This window comes from Chamaea fasciata, unplaced genomic scaffold (assembly GCF_029207755.1).
Source record: "Chamaea fasciata isolate MVZ Bird 193981 ecotype frontalis unplaced genomic scaffold, bChaFas1.0.hap1 SCAF_4, whole genome shotgun sequence".
In the NCBI taxonomy this organism is placed as follows: Eukaryota; Metazoa; Chordata; class Aves; order Passeriformes; family Sylviidae; genus Chamaea; species Chamaea fasciata.
Genome location: NW_027094089.1, coordinates 11,797,690 through 11,814,461, shown reverse-complemented (window position 1 = coordinate 11,814,461; position 16,772 = coordinate 11,797,690). Strand labels below are relative to the sequence as shown.

Genomic DNA, 16,772 nt, shown 5'->3' with positions numbered 1-16,772 from the left:
ACTGTTCTCTGCAAAGTCTGAAAAACTGGTAATTTGCAGAAGGAAGTGTGTAGAGTCAGGTGACACACAGCAGTTTTGTTTTTTGAGGGCTTCCATAGTGTGTAAAATATACGTAATTTCTTGCAATTTTAAATGTAGTGAAGTAAGAAAAAAAGTCTTTAAATTTTTTTTCCTCTTTTTTTTTATTTTTTTCTCCTATATTTTTCCCTCTTTCTCTTTTTAAAAGTAGATCTTCTGTTTGTTACAGTGGTTCTCAGGATTTTGTTGCTTTTAGAAATATGTTTTTACTGGTATGTTACAATGATTTACTATAGGCAGAAATTGAATACAAATTACTTGCTGGAAATGAATGCATTATTTAAATTTACAGCAAGTGAGAATAGGAATTGTTTTAGTGATATTAATGCATTTTCTCTTAGACGGAAAATGCCTTTGTAAAAGGATATTTTAGCAGTTCAGAGCTTCCTGGAGTAAGAAATACTCTTCCTAATTTTTCATGGACTGTATATGGTTTGGTGAAGACCGGAGGATGTTGTAGGAATTGAAATTTTAGAGCCTTAGGTATTATTTTGAATTGTCAATGAATAAGCATGACTTAGTAAATGATTTTCTTTCTCAATTGTGTTGGCCATAATGGACAAAAGTTCTCAGTAGATGTCAAAGAAAACTAGGTTGTGTTTATGAGCCATCATACATAGTGTAGTAATTGAAATTATATGCTAAAGAGATTCAGTTTGGCTTTATTGATATTTAGAATTTATTGAAGAACTTTTATTCTTCACCATACTATGGCATGGTATGTTAATCTACAAGGTCTCAGTACAAGGGAAGGTTCCTCAGATTAACCAATGTTTGTAATTTGGGATGTGTTCAGGTGGAAGATAAATCTCTGCTACCTTTCCTATGAAAGGTAGAACCATATGATCTTCTTAGGTCCCTTCCCTGTAAGACCAGACTTGAAATTGTACCTTCTAGTATATTTAGAGAAAGAACATGTAATGAGAATAATTAATTACATTACATAATTATATAATAATTACAATTTATAAATATATAATATCTTTTGGATAATGTGATATTTAATAATATTAAGATAAATGTACATATAGTACATTTATAGTACATTTGCTTTCCAGAATAGATATTTAAGGTTTTCTTTTTATTTTGAAAAAAGAAATAGTGGTCAGCAGTATAGTAACAAAATTAAAAATATGTTCACTTTGGTAATTTAATTTGCTAATAAACTTTTATTTACGGCTTTGATGTATCTTCTTTGATGATGAATGTTTTTATCTAGTCCCATCATTTATATATGTTACTTGATTAACTGTCTGCTACTTAAGAAAGCCAAAGAAATGCTAGTATTGTCACCGCTTCTTTTTTCTCCAAATGCTTCCTGTAGTCCTCTGGTATGTTTGAGCATTGTAAATAAAACGCATGTGGTGGCAAGACAAAAGTTACAGAAAATCACAACTTAGTGTTCTACTTTATATTGTCTTAGATGTGGTGAATGTTGGTGAAGGAGGCTTTTAAAACAGGAATAATGAAGAAAATTTGATGTTAAGATGAACTCAATTCCCTTTTATTTAGAATAGGTTTTATGTACTATTTATTTTTATTTGTCCATTTTACCTCAGTCCTAAGGCCTTTTGTGGTTTAAACAAAAGCTAAAAGGATATTGTTAGAACATGCTGTTGAAAAAACGCGATATTGCTGTTTATACGCTGAGAGAACATACTGCCTTGTTTCCAAGGTGTTATTATGCTGTGTGCTGCTAATCATACCTCAAGAAGCATAGAAACACCTCATAGGCCTCTGTAGATGCACGCTAAAATACAGGAAATGAGAAGAAATTATTAAGTGTGGTGTAACTGACACATCATAAAACTGCAGGTAAGGTAAAGAATTTGTGTTTTAGCAGGACCAGGAGGTTTTATGCTGGAATTTAGACTATAGACTATCATATGATTTACCAGAGCCTCTCAAAGTATGTCTAACTGCACCTGCACTGCTGTTTGAATTACTGGTGCTGAAGGTATTAGTCATGACAAGGGCAGAGTAAAAGTAAGCAACACTTCTTAAACTCTTCCCCTGTGCTGAACTAGGTGGCTCACAGTTTATAAATGTAAATCTGTTTAACCAAAATATTATCTGTAGGCTGTATTAGAGCGTAGTGGTTGATCTCTAGTTTAAGCAACTATTTTATCATCAAAGAGTCTGTATAGACTGAAAATAACATTCTTTCCTGACTGCTTCTATATTGTTCTTTTTTAAAATCAGCCTTTTAAGTGTGGAGAAGATAGGTTTCCTTATTGATAAATTAAAAATAATTTCTTATTCATTTCAAGGAAGAAATTGTGAACAGCTTGATTGGAATTACTGTTTTCATATAGTAATTAATTTAAAGTGAGATCATGCAGGTAAATCTATCTTAGAGTAACATGAAATTAGCAAAGTTTATTTTTTAACTCATGGAAGAAACCCTAACATTTACATATTTTCATGTCTTCAGATCTTGTTTATACTTTTTTTTGACAGTTCTTAGTAAAAAAAAAATTGGGATGTCTTGGAATTATATAATAAAACAAATATTTGAGTTTCGGTAGCAGATGTTACTCGTATTCGTATTGGAGCACAAGCTCTGATTTTTAGATCCAGTTTTAGCTGTTCATCAGCAGAGGGCAATATAACTTCATACATTTCCTTGAAAGGAATTAATTTGTTGATCTTTTTATTTCTAATTTTAACTAAGGGAGCACCCACTTGTAAATACTGAGAAAATATGTGAACTCATGATGAAAAAGCAATGAGCTGTAGTATTAGTATTTGTTATGCACTTTCAGAAGCCTATATAAACTTCCTGATAGTTGTACTCTGTGGGATGTGTTCCCTGAGTTCATAAGCAGGCAGAAAATGTCCTGACTTTATGGAGACAGCAAAATGCTTCTTTACTTTTCCACTGGATTACCTGGTACACCCTCAGCAATTAGTTCATGTGCCATTTCAGCGGTTTGTTATTTGTTTGTTTTCTTTTTGTTTGTGGACTTCTTCTGTTTGTTCTGGGACGTATGTATTTTTTCCCTTGGGACAGTTTCATGCAAAGCTTGGGATGCTTTTTACATCTATTGCAATTTTATTGTAGGATTAACTCCCTTATGAGGAACTTGTAGTACTTGATAGACTCTCAGTACATGTGTTGTAAATTAGGTGGAGTGAGAAGCTGTGCTGTAGTAATTAAGAAAAACTAGATTTAGGCGTTACAGGCGTTAATTTCAATTCATTCATTCCATATGTTAGAAGAAGAGTCTTGTTTTATGGCTGGGGTGGTAAAATGAGCCTTTACACTCCTTAGGAAGCATGTGTACCATAACCTTTTAGTGTACATCATGCTAATACTAATATAATATGATAGTTCTTTGATTTTTATGTTGCCATTTAAATTTCCATTTAGTAGTTCTTTCAGGACATGTCAGGAATCCTAAAATGGATGTTCATGTGTGGCTTTTTTTTTTTTTTTTTTTTTTTTTTTTTTTTTTTTTTTTTAAATCTGCTTTCCTGTTTCTAATGCTCTTGAGGCATATTCAGAAAGACTTCAGACATATGGTTTCTTGTTTTTCATCTTCTCCTTTGGGCATCAAACATTCAATGATTCTACTTTACTGTCAGAGCATAAATACAATTCCCGCTAACAGCCTGGGACAGACAGCATTTACCAGTGTTAAAACACGAGGCTAGGATTAAAATATTTTGTATTCTAGCTCCAGCTCTGCCCTTGGCTCACTGAATGACCTTAGGCAGTAGCATCCCTTTACTTTTGTTTGAAATGCACTGGATAATGCTGGACTTCCTCTATTACTGAAATTGTTTTGAAGATTAATTTGCCTCTCTTTAAGCTTAACATTTAAACTGCAAATAACTATAGAACTCCTTTAGGTACTGCATGTAAATAAAAATGGCAAAACAGATAATAAAGAATATATGTATTTGTATAATACAGCTTTTGCATTCAATTTTTTGCACAGCTGTTTGTGCTTGTGTTCCAGATCTGCCCATAATCATAGGATTTGATGAAATCATTCAGTCTTTTACACTATCATGCTGATGCAAAATGGGAATAAATTCAAATCAACATCAGCAGGTATTGAAGTTTTAGGTTGGGATGCATAAATGCAAGTAATAATTATTATGGCTTTAAACATTTATTTAGAAAAAACCTGCAGGATTTTCATGCATAAATACAGTGCTGATTATATGGTCATATCTTGCAACATACACTAATGGTTAATTAAATAAAGCTTTGTTAGGTTGTTGAAAAGAACACAGTATCTATGCAAATGTAATTGGCAACATGTAAGTTAGATAAATACTTAAAAAAATCAATGTTCTAAGGCAACTTAGACTTTTCTTTATGCTAAAAAGATTAATTTTTAAAAAAATAATTAGTTGCAGAGAATGTAAAGATAGTTTTACAGGAATCTCCTGTTGGGAATTTTGTTATCCATTTTAACACAGTTAAGTGGGAAAGAAGAAGAAGATGGCACAATAAACTGGATGACTTTTAGAACTAAACCATTGTTAATCCCAGCGATATATCCAAGCGTGTGTATGCGAAAATTTCCTGTGTTTTGGTAGAGAATAATGTCTTGAAATGTAGTAAATAGATAAATTATCATACTACCATAGCTTTAGACACTTGGAATTGTGCCATGCTCTAAGACAAAGGACAATTCACTAAAAATTTTGATGTTTAAAACATCCTTGTTATTATAATGTTAGTAATCAAATATGTATGACACCACTGTTTTATAATTTATATGTGATATTGAAAAAATGAGAAAAGAGTTTTATTTTGAGGGCTGTAGAACAAGTTGAGGTGTAACTAATTGTATTAAGCACATTTCCATTAAAATAGAAAATACCCAGATAGCTTATTTAACATCGTGATTGGTGGCCAGTGAATTTAGTGTATATGTTCTTCAGTAATAATGTACGAGGTAAACTCTCAAAACATACTGCCTTAGTTCCCCCTGTCTCGGCAGTAGACATTTTATAGTATTGGAAAATATCATTTGTGAAGGAAGTAGTCATGAGCAAAGGTATTTGTAGCATTCTACTCTGATTGTCTGTTAGAACCTACTTTTAATCCGAAGTAATGATATGATAAGCTTGTTGTCAGAAATATATTTTCTGATCTCATTATTGCATAAGAGTTAATTTTAGGTAGTTTTACCTAAACTAGTAATGTCTTAATTGTTAGAAGGTTTGTTGTTTTGTTTTTTTTTTTTTTAACATCACGTCTCAAACTTTATTTAGCTGTTTGTATAATCAAACTTGTATTTATACAATCCTAATGCAAGAGAAAGGAAAACACACCTCCAAGTGTGCGGGTTTTTTTGTGGTGGTCTTTGATTATTTTTATTTTTATTTTGTAGTAATTTCTTGGACTTTGGCTAGAACTGCGGGTATATATTAAGTATCACTTCTCCTATTCTGTGTGTTCATGGAATGGCATAGATTATTATGATAAAATCATTCATGCCCAACATGGGGAATATTTGTTTTTAGAACTCTTGGGTAGCAAAGAAAAGTACAGGGATTCTGTTGGTTTTCTTCTGTTTTGTGGTTTTGTTTTGGTTTTTTTTGTGGGTCTCCTCCTCTTGTCTCCTTTGTTTCCTCTCTCCATATCCTATTTTTTGTTGACTTTCTTAAGAACAGTACTGTTTCAGATTTTTTTTCTTACAGAAGTAATGGGGACATTTTAAATTTACTTGTTCTGCATTAGTTGTCTGATCTCAAAACTGCTGAATCAATTTTTTTTTGTCTTGATTATGTAACTCAAAAGGTTGTACGTCTGTCCATTGGGAGTATAGCTTATTTAGGTGACGACACTTGTGCTGCCTTCCTCTTATGAAGTGGTTTGCAATTTGAACCTAGCACTCGTTCAGCTATGCTTTTAGACACTGAAATGAGAGGATAAAAATTTCCCTCCACCCGTTCAGGTGCAGAATGTGCATTTTTTCCTAGAAGTGTTAAGGTGCTTGAATACCTGTTTTTGGTTACCATCCTAAATAATACATCCCTTCTTCCCTTGAAACAAGCTGGGGTAGGAAGTAATCTTAAAATAAAATTAACATTTAGTTCTCACATGACTGACAGTCTTGATTCATCTTTGCCTGGTTTGTATTTCTCTGCATATACTCATTTGCACATCTGTTCTCCTTTTGTACTTTGCTGAATGTATGTGCAAGCTGACACACACTATATGTGTGACATATTTGTAGATTTCAGCGTCCTAATGAGTCTGTATTAAATAATTTCTTAAAGGAAGGTGAAACACTAATTGAATTCCATATATGTTGCTGAGGAGAAAGGGAAGGGTTTTGAAGAGAAGCCTGTATAAAACAGGGTGAGGGGAGTACCTTTCCCTATTTTCTGCATAGAGAAGAAGAGGTGCTTGACCCTTAAGTATCAGTTCTCCTACTGCACCTTGGTCTTGGGGATCCTCTGCCAAAAAGCTGCATTTTCTGCATGGAGTGCCTTTGGATCCCTATTATATTACATTTTCTTCTGTATTCCAGTCCTTACTGCTGGTTTCAGGTCTGATATGTACAGAGTAATTTAGTATACAGATTTTTGACATGTACTTGAATAGAATGAAAGGCTGACCTGTAGCTATGTATCTGTATTGTACAGATTCCCAGAAAGTGGCATCATGGTAACTAATGAGAGGAATACAGCAGTCCATTACCAGTTTCATGCCAGTTGACAGCATGAAGGTGCTGTGATGTGAATAAGGATGTTTAATCCAAAATGCCTCCTAAAAATTAAATGAAATGTTATGTCTCACATAAGACAAAGAACTGAAGACCTGTGCAAAGTCTGTTTTCATTGAGTTGGAACATGGTATTCCCAAAGTCAGGAAGAGACAATAGGTTTTTTTTTTCTTGTGAGTTTTCACACTTGTTTTTGCACTAGGGTTTCTGCTTTCTCTACAATATCATTGACATACCAGTTTTCAAATTGGACTTCCATTTGATTTTTTAAAAAGGGGTTTTATATGTGGACTTTAACTCTGTATTCTTAAAACACAGTTGTTTCATATGTTTCAAACTTCTTTGTCTGTTACCGGAAGTACAGATGATGGAAATTACAGGACAAAAGTGAATATGAATTTATATTTTTTTCATGTTTCTATTTTTAGGACTGTTAAAAAAATGTTATATTTCAACTTTTATCTTGACATAATATTAACTGTTTTTTGACTATTAATTTGGTATTATTTTAGATTTAAGCTTGAAAAAGGATAGGTTGTATCGTGTTTGTCATATTTTCTCATTTTAATGATGTCCATGTTTTTTGACAGCTGATAATTCATTTCCAAATCAAATTCTCTTCTCTGCCTGGATCTATTAGAGCATGTTAAGAAAATGCTATTTGGTGCATGTTCTCTGAGGCTATAGTCAGATGTCTCTTTTTTTCCCTTCAGTTTTGCTGTCTTAATGGGGGTAATCTCAGCACTGCTGGGTTCCTTGGCATTTTTTAATAAAATCATTGCTCTTACAGAAGCAGATACTTGGCAGAAAATAGACAGTCTTTTATTTTGTTATGATAACACACAGGAGACATGAGGCCAACTAGTAAATTTGTTTGAAGCAAACAAAGGAAGTGTTGGAAGAAAAATCTGAAAAAAATTTCATAATCATTGAAACAAGACTTTGTTATAAGTCTTGATAACTTATTCAATATTAATTAAAAACATTTGTTCTTGTGGAAAGGGAATTCAAATGTTTGAAAAAAATTCACTGCAATGACCTTTAGCACATTGCTCTGTTTAAGATTAATCAGCAGGAGATATGCTAGTATCCTGTATTTTTTTTAAATTAGGAACTTTATTATGTATCAGCCAAGCTTAACTTCAAATTTATATTTACACACCTTTGAGCGTGTACTTTATTCAAAATGAAGTAGTGAATAATGATCAAAAAAGTTCCCTAAGTAGAAACTTCTTGTATCATTTTATTGCTGTCTTGTTGAAGGTAAGATATATTAAAAATTGAAGGTACTTTTTGAGAATGTAAGATCTTCCACATACACTGTATTTCAAGGAACTGTTTTAAACTATTTTCCAGCAATACAAATCAAAAAGTTGATCACTTTCTGGAAACTCTTTAGGGAATATGGTTATTCCTTAAGAGCATGTCCCGAGCTGCAGAAAAATGTTGTTGATGATTTGCTGTTCATCTTTTGAATTTCACGTGTTTGGTGCTTGTCCCAGAATACTGTCTTTAATTCTTGGTTAATTCTTGGTGTTCAGATAAAACTTATATGGGAAGTCTGCAGTACGGGGGAACCGTGTTAGAGTTCAGTCAGTTCTGTGTGATTTGTGTCTTGAGCTATTATGTGTTCTATTTTAGAGTTTTGTAGACTAATTGTCATTAAATATTTTACTTAGGAATGATTTTGAGACAGAGATAGCACCTCTTTTGTGATTTTATATTATGTATGAAACTTTGCTACCAAATCTCAAGTCATCTTCCAAAGACTCGGTGAATCCTCATTTAATTCTTTGCAATGTAGATTAGAATTAGCTTGTATATATGTAATTTTTAGCCTTTGTGTGTTATAAATGAAGAAATTTGTGGATGGGGGGTTTTAATGGCTTAAGTTATGGAAACTGTTATTTCAGTTAAAAAATATCCATTCTCTAAACATGTCCAATATGATTTTTTTTTAGTAAAAGCTCTCAAGAAGGGTTGGTGGAGAAGAAGTGGGTTGTTCAAATTGCCTTGGCTCGACACCAACTGAATGCACTTTCTCTCTTTTCTAAGACAACTGATGCCCGTGGCATAGCTCATGAAGTGTATTCATAAACTTCTGACACCTGTGTAAGAAGAGCAGAAATACTGAATGCATTATTCAGTATTTCTTTTGCATAGCACTAGTTAATTAAAGCCTACCTCTTTTAATTGTGTCTGTTGGGCAGCTCTACCAGCCTTTTTTGACAGTGACACCTTGGTTTACATGACCTGTTTGATTTCTGGAGATGATTGCCATCTTTGCTTTAAGTTCAGGTAGGTCTTACACTGGTTATAGGATGTTGGAAATAAGATTCCTTTTGTTGTTTTTCTATGGAAGGTGTGCCTGTGATAGTTTCCTTGTGGATTTTGCTGGGGATGTCTGGGCTTTTAAGTATGAGCTCCTGTGTTTTAAACAAAGTGTCCTTGTCTGGGACTGTAGGCTGGTGAGACCAGCATGAAGAAAGGGACTCATTGCTTGTACCTTGGTGGTGAGTGACTATGCCCACAAATAGGTATTGGTCATGAGTGACTATACCAAATAGGTATGCGTGAACTATGCCTAGGAACAGTGATATTCGGCACACGTCTTTATCTCTGAGCTGTAGGATATGTAGCTTTCAGCCAGGCTGAGGATTGTGTGAATACACAGTGTGTCTTCTAAAGTGCCTATGCAATTTGACATCCTGTGTGTAAAAATGTTCTGTGACTGAGAGGTTGTACACAGCCGGAAGATAATACTCAGATTGGTGAATGGCACTGTACCCAGAGTCCTGTTTGCTGCATGAAGTTTCCTGGGGCATTACTTGCTTTTTCCTCTTTGCAACATAGGTTTAGCAGCAGTAGAAAAAATCAAAGAATGAAAAAGAGAATAATAACTACAAAACAATAGATGAAAAAGGTAGGGGAACGGAGATAATGAGAAAAATGTGGGAAACAATGAATACAGAGAAAATAACAAGGGAAAGTGCTCTGGGAAGAATTCTTCCTTTAAAAGGACGTAATTGTAGCAAAGTAGGTTGGGATTTTAATGTTATTTTATATCTTTCTGTGACAGAAGTGTTTATGTGCATGGGTAACTTCAATTTTAATAAATATTTAATAAAATTTGCATGCTCTGTTTAAATAGCAGTGTAAGTGGCTTAGGCTGGAGTTCTGCATACTTTTCTGTGTCCATTTTGCTTTGTGTACTGCATAGACTACAAGCTTGTTGAAGTTCATTACATTACTATGTTTGAAAGTCTTGTTCGTTTGTTTTTTCCATGACTGCTCCTTGATCATAAAGAAGCACATTATGTCTCTGTGAATAATTGAAAACATTTTTACTTTATTCTGTCACTGTGTTTTTTTCTTTACTTGCTCTGCTTAATTCTTATTTTGTCATTCATGCTGTGAAGAGGTGAGAGAGACCTTTTCACAAATCATTATTTGCTGTCAAGCAATAAGTTATGAGTTCTATCTGCAATTTGCCAAATCAGCTATTATCATAGCTGCTAAAGCTGAGTATGTATTTTAGATTAAAATAATTTTTTGTGCTGCTTTGTTTGTGTTTCTTAAAAAGAGAAATCAGTTTCTTAAGTTTCAGTTGACACCCACAGAATCACAGAATGTGTAGGTTGGAAGAGACCTTCAAGATCACCGAGTCCAACCCAGCCCTAACACCTCAACTAGGTCATGGTGTCGTGTGCCACATCCAGTTTTCTTTTAAACACATCCAGGGTTGGTGACTCCACCACCTCCCTGAGCAGACTATTCCAGTATTTAATCACTCTTTCAGTGGAAAACTTCTTCCTAATATCCAACCTATATTTCCCTTGACACAGCTTAAGACTGTGTCCTCTCATTCTGTCAGTTGCTGCCTGGAGAAAGAGACCAACCCCCAGCTGTCTACAACCACCCAGTTAAAACTGGGAAGATTTCTTTAGTGTAACTTAAAACAATGAGGAAATACTGCCTTTTTGTCAGTAACATTTAATAAATTAATTCTAAGTAACAGGAACAATTATTTAGTGTAACAATGGAGAAGACTAAACAAATCATACCTACTTTTATAGGAATTAATGTTTTAATCCAAAGTGTCACATTTCTACTGAGTAGCGTTGTTTAGTCCAAGTTTACTTCTATAAAACATTTTTGTGGAAAGCATTATTTGCTGGGTCATGAAACAACCAGTAAAATTTTGCCTGCATGTTCTTGTGTGAATTTGCTCTGAGGAATTGTAACAGTTGTCATTTCCACCGATAGAACTCTGCATTGGTAGAAAAAAGGGAATATGTTTGCTGATTTGTTGATAGAAATTTCTGGAATGAGGTAATTTTTGAAGAAGACTCACGAAGATGAACATGTTGATGAGCTCTAGTGGTGCTGCTGGTAATGAAAATGCTATTTTGAGGAATTATGTTACAGCATTGAGAAAAGGAGGTGTTTACTAGAAAGCAAACAAAATGAAAAGTAATTCTGAAGAGGTGGGAGAAGTGGAAAGTAGGTGTCTTTGCTAAGGTACATTTCTTAGACATCACTAATGTGATGTAATATGCTTCTGTTTTGTATTTAACAGAATTAACTTACTCAATACATGCAACCAGTGAGAGACTCTAAATAATTAAATGATAATAGAACGTAAAGTGTGTCTTTACTGAAGGTGCTTTTTTTTTCTTTTTTTCTCCTTTTCTTTTTTTTTGAAAAAGATGACTTAAACTATCTGACCAAAAATAACATTTATTAAATATGAATAAAAATATTAGCAGAGAAGGGAAATTAAGGATTCAAGCATACTTGATGAAGAGAATTAAGTGCAGTCTAATTTGAGTTCATTTGAAATAGTATATTCCTTGAATTCATTTTTGTTTCATTTAATTGCTATGATAATTGTGAAAATTGTATGTGAAGTGATTCACTAAGACTTCAGAAGACACTTAGTATTAAAAGAATTTTCATACTTCACTTTGAATACTGTTTTGTTGAAATCCAGGTCCTGTGTTTGACTTCACAAGTTCTAGGAAAGATGTGCGCAATCCATTTTACTTTTCTTTGAAAGCAGAAGTGCTGTGGATCTTTCAGCTTCATTTGTAACAACTTTAAGGTATGAAAAAGCAGCATTATCTGACCATTTATATATCCAGTCTTATTTTTGTTACTTGTTTGAGAAATACATGTGATCAGAAAAAGCAGGCTGCTAGGCAAAATGTGTTCTCTTTAACAGTGTAAAATATGTTGCATAAATGAAAAGGAAAATTAAGCTTAGTGATTGTTTAATGTTTATAATTATTTACCATGTTTTGCTTCCTGTTGCAGTAAACTGCTAATAGTATTAAGTGTAATAGTTAAACATTGATTTTATTATATTATAATATTTATTATTAACATTTTTATTAATTAATTATATTAATTATATATTATTAAATATAAAATATAATAGGAGTAAATTCACTATGCATTTTTAAAGAAGTTTTATTGTTATAATTGGAGTGCTGAAGAGAAATGTTCTTGATGGCATGTAGAATGAGAAAAATCATCCTACCTGATATTGTTAGAAATTTCTTGGTGGTATTTTTAACATTATCAGTGTGTGTTTCTTAGGTGCCTTAGGGAAACTCGTGTTTACTTTTCATAAAGTTCTGATATGATAATCAACAGTCATTTTTTGACTGTCTGGTGGATTCCTTGTGCAAAGCATGTGCAATCTCTTGTATTATGGGAAAAGATATTTATTTGTTAATGGGGTGGTGAGGTCTTCTTTTGGCCAATGACAGCAGAGAGCTTTTATGATTTAGGCTTCTGTATACTTCCAGAAACTCCAGAACATACCTGCCTGCATATCTAGGTGTACAAGTATTTTTAAAAATTAATCTTCAAGGAAGCTTCTTTACTTCAGATTATGCATTAGATTTCAGTCACTTTGTTCCTGTATTTTAACACAGTCCAATTGCTAAAAATACTTACAAGGAAAAATATAGATTTGGAAACAAATATACTAAATAGATTTGGAAACAAATATTTAAATGCTTTAAAAATATACTGAAATATATGTTAATTAGGTAAGCTTTTCTAGTGCCATACTTGTGACAGAAGTGCATGAATTAATATACTGCGTTCTCTACAGAGAGTATAATCTCTAGGGTGCAGTTTAGACTATCTAGGAACAAACATTTTCAATTCAGTTACATAAATGAGATAAGTAAAGCCTGTAAGGATAGCTCTCAAGTCTGGTTTAAAAAATAGGGGCAGGGCTTTTCATGATGTGTGGACCACACATTTGACAGTATTTGTACAGTAGATTTTTTTACACTTGTCCTTTGTTGTGACATAGGACAAGTGTAAAGAAAACCTGGCACATGTTCTTCTTCAATGTATGGGTTATTAGCATGTAATGGTTGTTTTGTTTTAAATTTTTTACTGTTTTTTCTCTTGTTGCTTTTGTGTAGTGCTTGTGGACATAAATTCTTCCTGTGCATGTCTGAGCTGCTCCAGTTTTGAGAGCTAGTTATCTTACAGCCTTGGAGATCTTTTAGGAGTGCATTTGTCATCTTCACCTTGTCTCTCCTGAATTTTGATTTTCCATTCAAATGCTTTATCCTGGTAGATTTAGGAGCTTTCAGAAAGTTTCAAAATTCTTATGCTAGTAAAACCTTCCTGTGGAAATCTGGTGTGACCTGAAGGTCAAAGTGTCTGGTTGACAAAAGGAGAGATAGAGTGGCTCTGGTTGGGCTCTGGCATCCAGCAAAAGTCAAACCACCAGCACTACATATTTCTGTTTCAAAAATCACAGTTAGAAATGTAAAAAAAGAGGCCATTTCTTTTACAGTACACTAAAATTAAGATGGCTTGAATTCATTCCAATATGGTGAAATACTGCTTGATGTGAATTCAAGAGGTCCTTTTCAGTCAGCTGTATCTGCATCTGTAATCATCTTGGTACAGATGCTTTTTAAAAAGGTTGTATGCACAAATGATTAAATTTCTTTAGAAATCATTGCTAAGATGTTTCAAAATAATTCTTCTAGGGAACGTAACACAATTCAGTTGGTTTATGATGCTACTTTTTCATTGAGGTGCTTTACTGTATGATTTGCTACCTAACTTGTATTTTTAAAAATTTTTTAGTGTTTTTTTTTCTCTAAGTAGGTATTTTCATGAAGAACCTATCAGGCTGATTAATACAAACCAAACATTACAATGTTTCACAGACAAGTGCTTGTAAAATGTCAGCCTAAGATTTTCAGACAGTTAATGTATTTTGACATGATTGCATAACAGCAAGATGTTGAGAACTTTTTGTTGTTCAGAGAAGTCTAAAATTGAACAGTTAACATCTTAGTAGGCCATTCTTACACTAATCAAAAACTCAGTGTGAAAGAACAGGAAAGGTTACAAAATCAAGTCATGAAAATTAGTTCAGGGTTCAGTTCAACTTCAGTTCACCCTTGTTATGTTAAAATATAATCTTTAAGTTTATGAACAAATGAATTTTTTTTCCCACAGACTCTACTCCATTAGAAAGTTTCGTTTATTTCATATTCCTTTATTAGGGTATATAATGTGCAGACATAGTGTTCCCTATTAAAATCAGGTAACAGAAACAAATTCCTTCTAGACATTTTTGGTAATACTTGCACTGTTGCATCTGTAAACTTGATAAAAAATAATTTAGAATTACAGTACTCCTGTGGATTAGTTCATGTTACTATCTATATTTTACAACTGTGGAACATTAAACTAAAAATGTATAAAGGCTAAAATATTTCTAGACTTAAAGTATCCAATTTAAGATGCCAGTGACTTGAGTTTTAAATTTTAGTATTTTCTCGTAGCACTTTGAGCCACAGTTGGCTGACTTAAACTGTGGATGTAGTAGCTTGGCACTTTTGCAGCTTCCTTTTGTAATGTTCTATAGGCTACTGCTCATGAAAAATGAGATTTTGTGGTTTGTATGCCATCACACAGGAATGCCATGACTGAGTAAAGAAAAGAATTGATTTCTTCTGATAGGTGCGCCCTTTTCTTAAAAGTGATATTTCCCATTTGTCTAGAATATTCTTCACTGTGCTGTCTTTGCATTTTGTAGTGCCTGCAAAGACGTGCAAAACCAATGGTTATAAAATTCTTGTTCTGTCCCTTGTATCTGTCCTAAAGATCTGGTGAAAAATACATTGATCTTTTTTTTGAGAAAAAAATATTGTATTGAGAATACAATATTCCAATGGTTACAGACCAGTCTGTCGCTAGTGTCCTCTGTGTGTGTGCTGTACACCATCCTGCCTTGCCCACGTGTCTGTTCGCTCACACACCTCTCTCTCTCCACTGTAACTTCAAGGTCCTGATTTCAGAGGTCTTATTTCCCCCCTCAGTTTGTTTCTCTGACACAGCCGTTACCACCTTCCCTCTGCCTTCATCCAAATCTCTTTACCAGCTGGTTTCGCCTCTTCCTGGCTTATGTAGCAGTGTTGTGCAGCTGCGTGCTTCTCTGCCTGCTGTGCCTTTCCCTCCTCTCCAACTCTGTGTTCTCTCTAGGTAGGTGTGCCCCCCTTGGCTGTTGCTCTTGTTTTTGGCAGTGTCTGAGAGTACGCAGCCATTTAGTTTAGTGCAAATCTTGAGGTATAGTTCTATGCAGGGTGTGTGGTGTTGCCAACAAGTGGAGCATGTGTTTGTTACAAAAGCCTTGAAACAATATAAATAGTTGCATTAAAAGGGTGAATTATAGAGAAAAATAATCAATACTGGAAATTAACTTTTTGTAGATTGTGTTTCCTTCTGAGTATTTTAAAAATAATGGAATTTCTAATCAGGATCTTTAAGTTGGATTCCACCAGAATCTCATAGCTATGTGATTTTATCTGAAGTTTTTGCTGTATTTGCTGTAGTTTCACAGCCGTCTAATTATATTAGGCTATGATCAGCTGCCTTTTTTTTTTTTTTTTTTTTTTTTTTTGCCTTCGTGGAAGTTCTTAAAATCCTTGTGGGTCATAAACTTCCAAAAGGTTTCTTTTTTTAATTTATTGCCCCTTCCCCCATCTCCCCATTTAAAAATCCCTCCTTTTGGAACTGTGCTAAGACCTTTTCAAGCTGACTTAAGGTGTTTGTCCCTTTGGAGCCAGTTACTGTTGAGAGCTGCGTACCTTGTAGGAGCAGTCGGTGTGCATTCCCAATGCACAGCTTGCTGTGACTAATTAGGCTTTTTGGGGCACTCTCTCCCATGTAGTAGTTTGAGGAATGAAATACTAGATTTGAAACTCCAGTACTCTAGTGATCTGCTTTCTCTACAAAATAAGTTTAGCTGGGGCTTTAAGCACAGGAAAAAAAAGTGGTTCTTTTCTTTAAGTTTCCTGTGATTCCCTCTGGAAAGTGTAGCTTAAAATATCAATTGAGCTGAGAGGTGAAACAAACTAGACCTCACTGACATGTTAGAAGCAGAATCCAGTAAAATTGAAAATCCAGAAATGAACTGGATATGCTAAAACCTGCCCATTCTGCCTATGTGTAGTACTCCGTCAGTTCCAGTGCTGACAGCAGAAGTAGATACAAAATAATTGAATTTCATTCTCATTTTCATGACAGAAGAGCTCAGTGCAAGACTCCATAGGAGGGGAAGGTGATTTTCAAAAAAATTAAGCAGAATTGTTTTTATTTGTGTGCATGTCTTTGTAGATTTTGCTCACTGGCTTAGTTACAGCCATTCTCCAACCTTAACATACGTGTATTTCTTGAAGTGTCCAAGCAGTCTGACTAGGATTAGTTGTTGAGGTATGGCAGACAAGGGGACACTGAATTTCAAACATTCTCATCACAGATTTTTCTTCTTGAATAGTAATTCTCTGTGATTTATGCAGATGCTTTGCTCAGGCCAGGTTATATTCTATGGTGCCATTGCTGACTCCTTAGTTGTGATGTGACCTGGCTTTGGTCACCACTCCACCCAGCACCTGCCTCTTTCCTGTTTCACTGGGGTTCTTCCTAAGATTTACAGCTGCTCTATTCAAT

At 34.0% G+C, this 16,772-nt stretch overlaps 1 protein-coding gene across 4 annotated transcripts in view; it reads left to right on the top strand.

Annotated features, from left to right (window-relative positions):
* Nucleotides 1–16,772, top strand: part of KDM4C (lysine demethylase 4C) — a 261,852-nt gene that overhangs the window by 75,617 nt on the left and 169,463 nt on the right. Inside the window, exon 9 of one of the 4 annotated variants that reach the window (XR_010720481.1) lies at nt 11,767–11,877. The exons of the other annotated variants lie outside the window; for them this stretch is intronic. The gene's annotated coding sequence lies outside the window, so the exon portion shown is untranslated. The remainder of the gene's footprint in view (nt 1–11,766; nt 11,878–16,772) is intronic. 4 annotated transcript variants of the gene reach the window in all.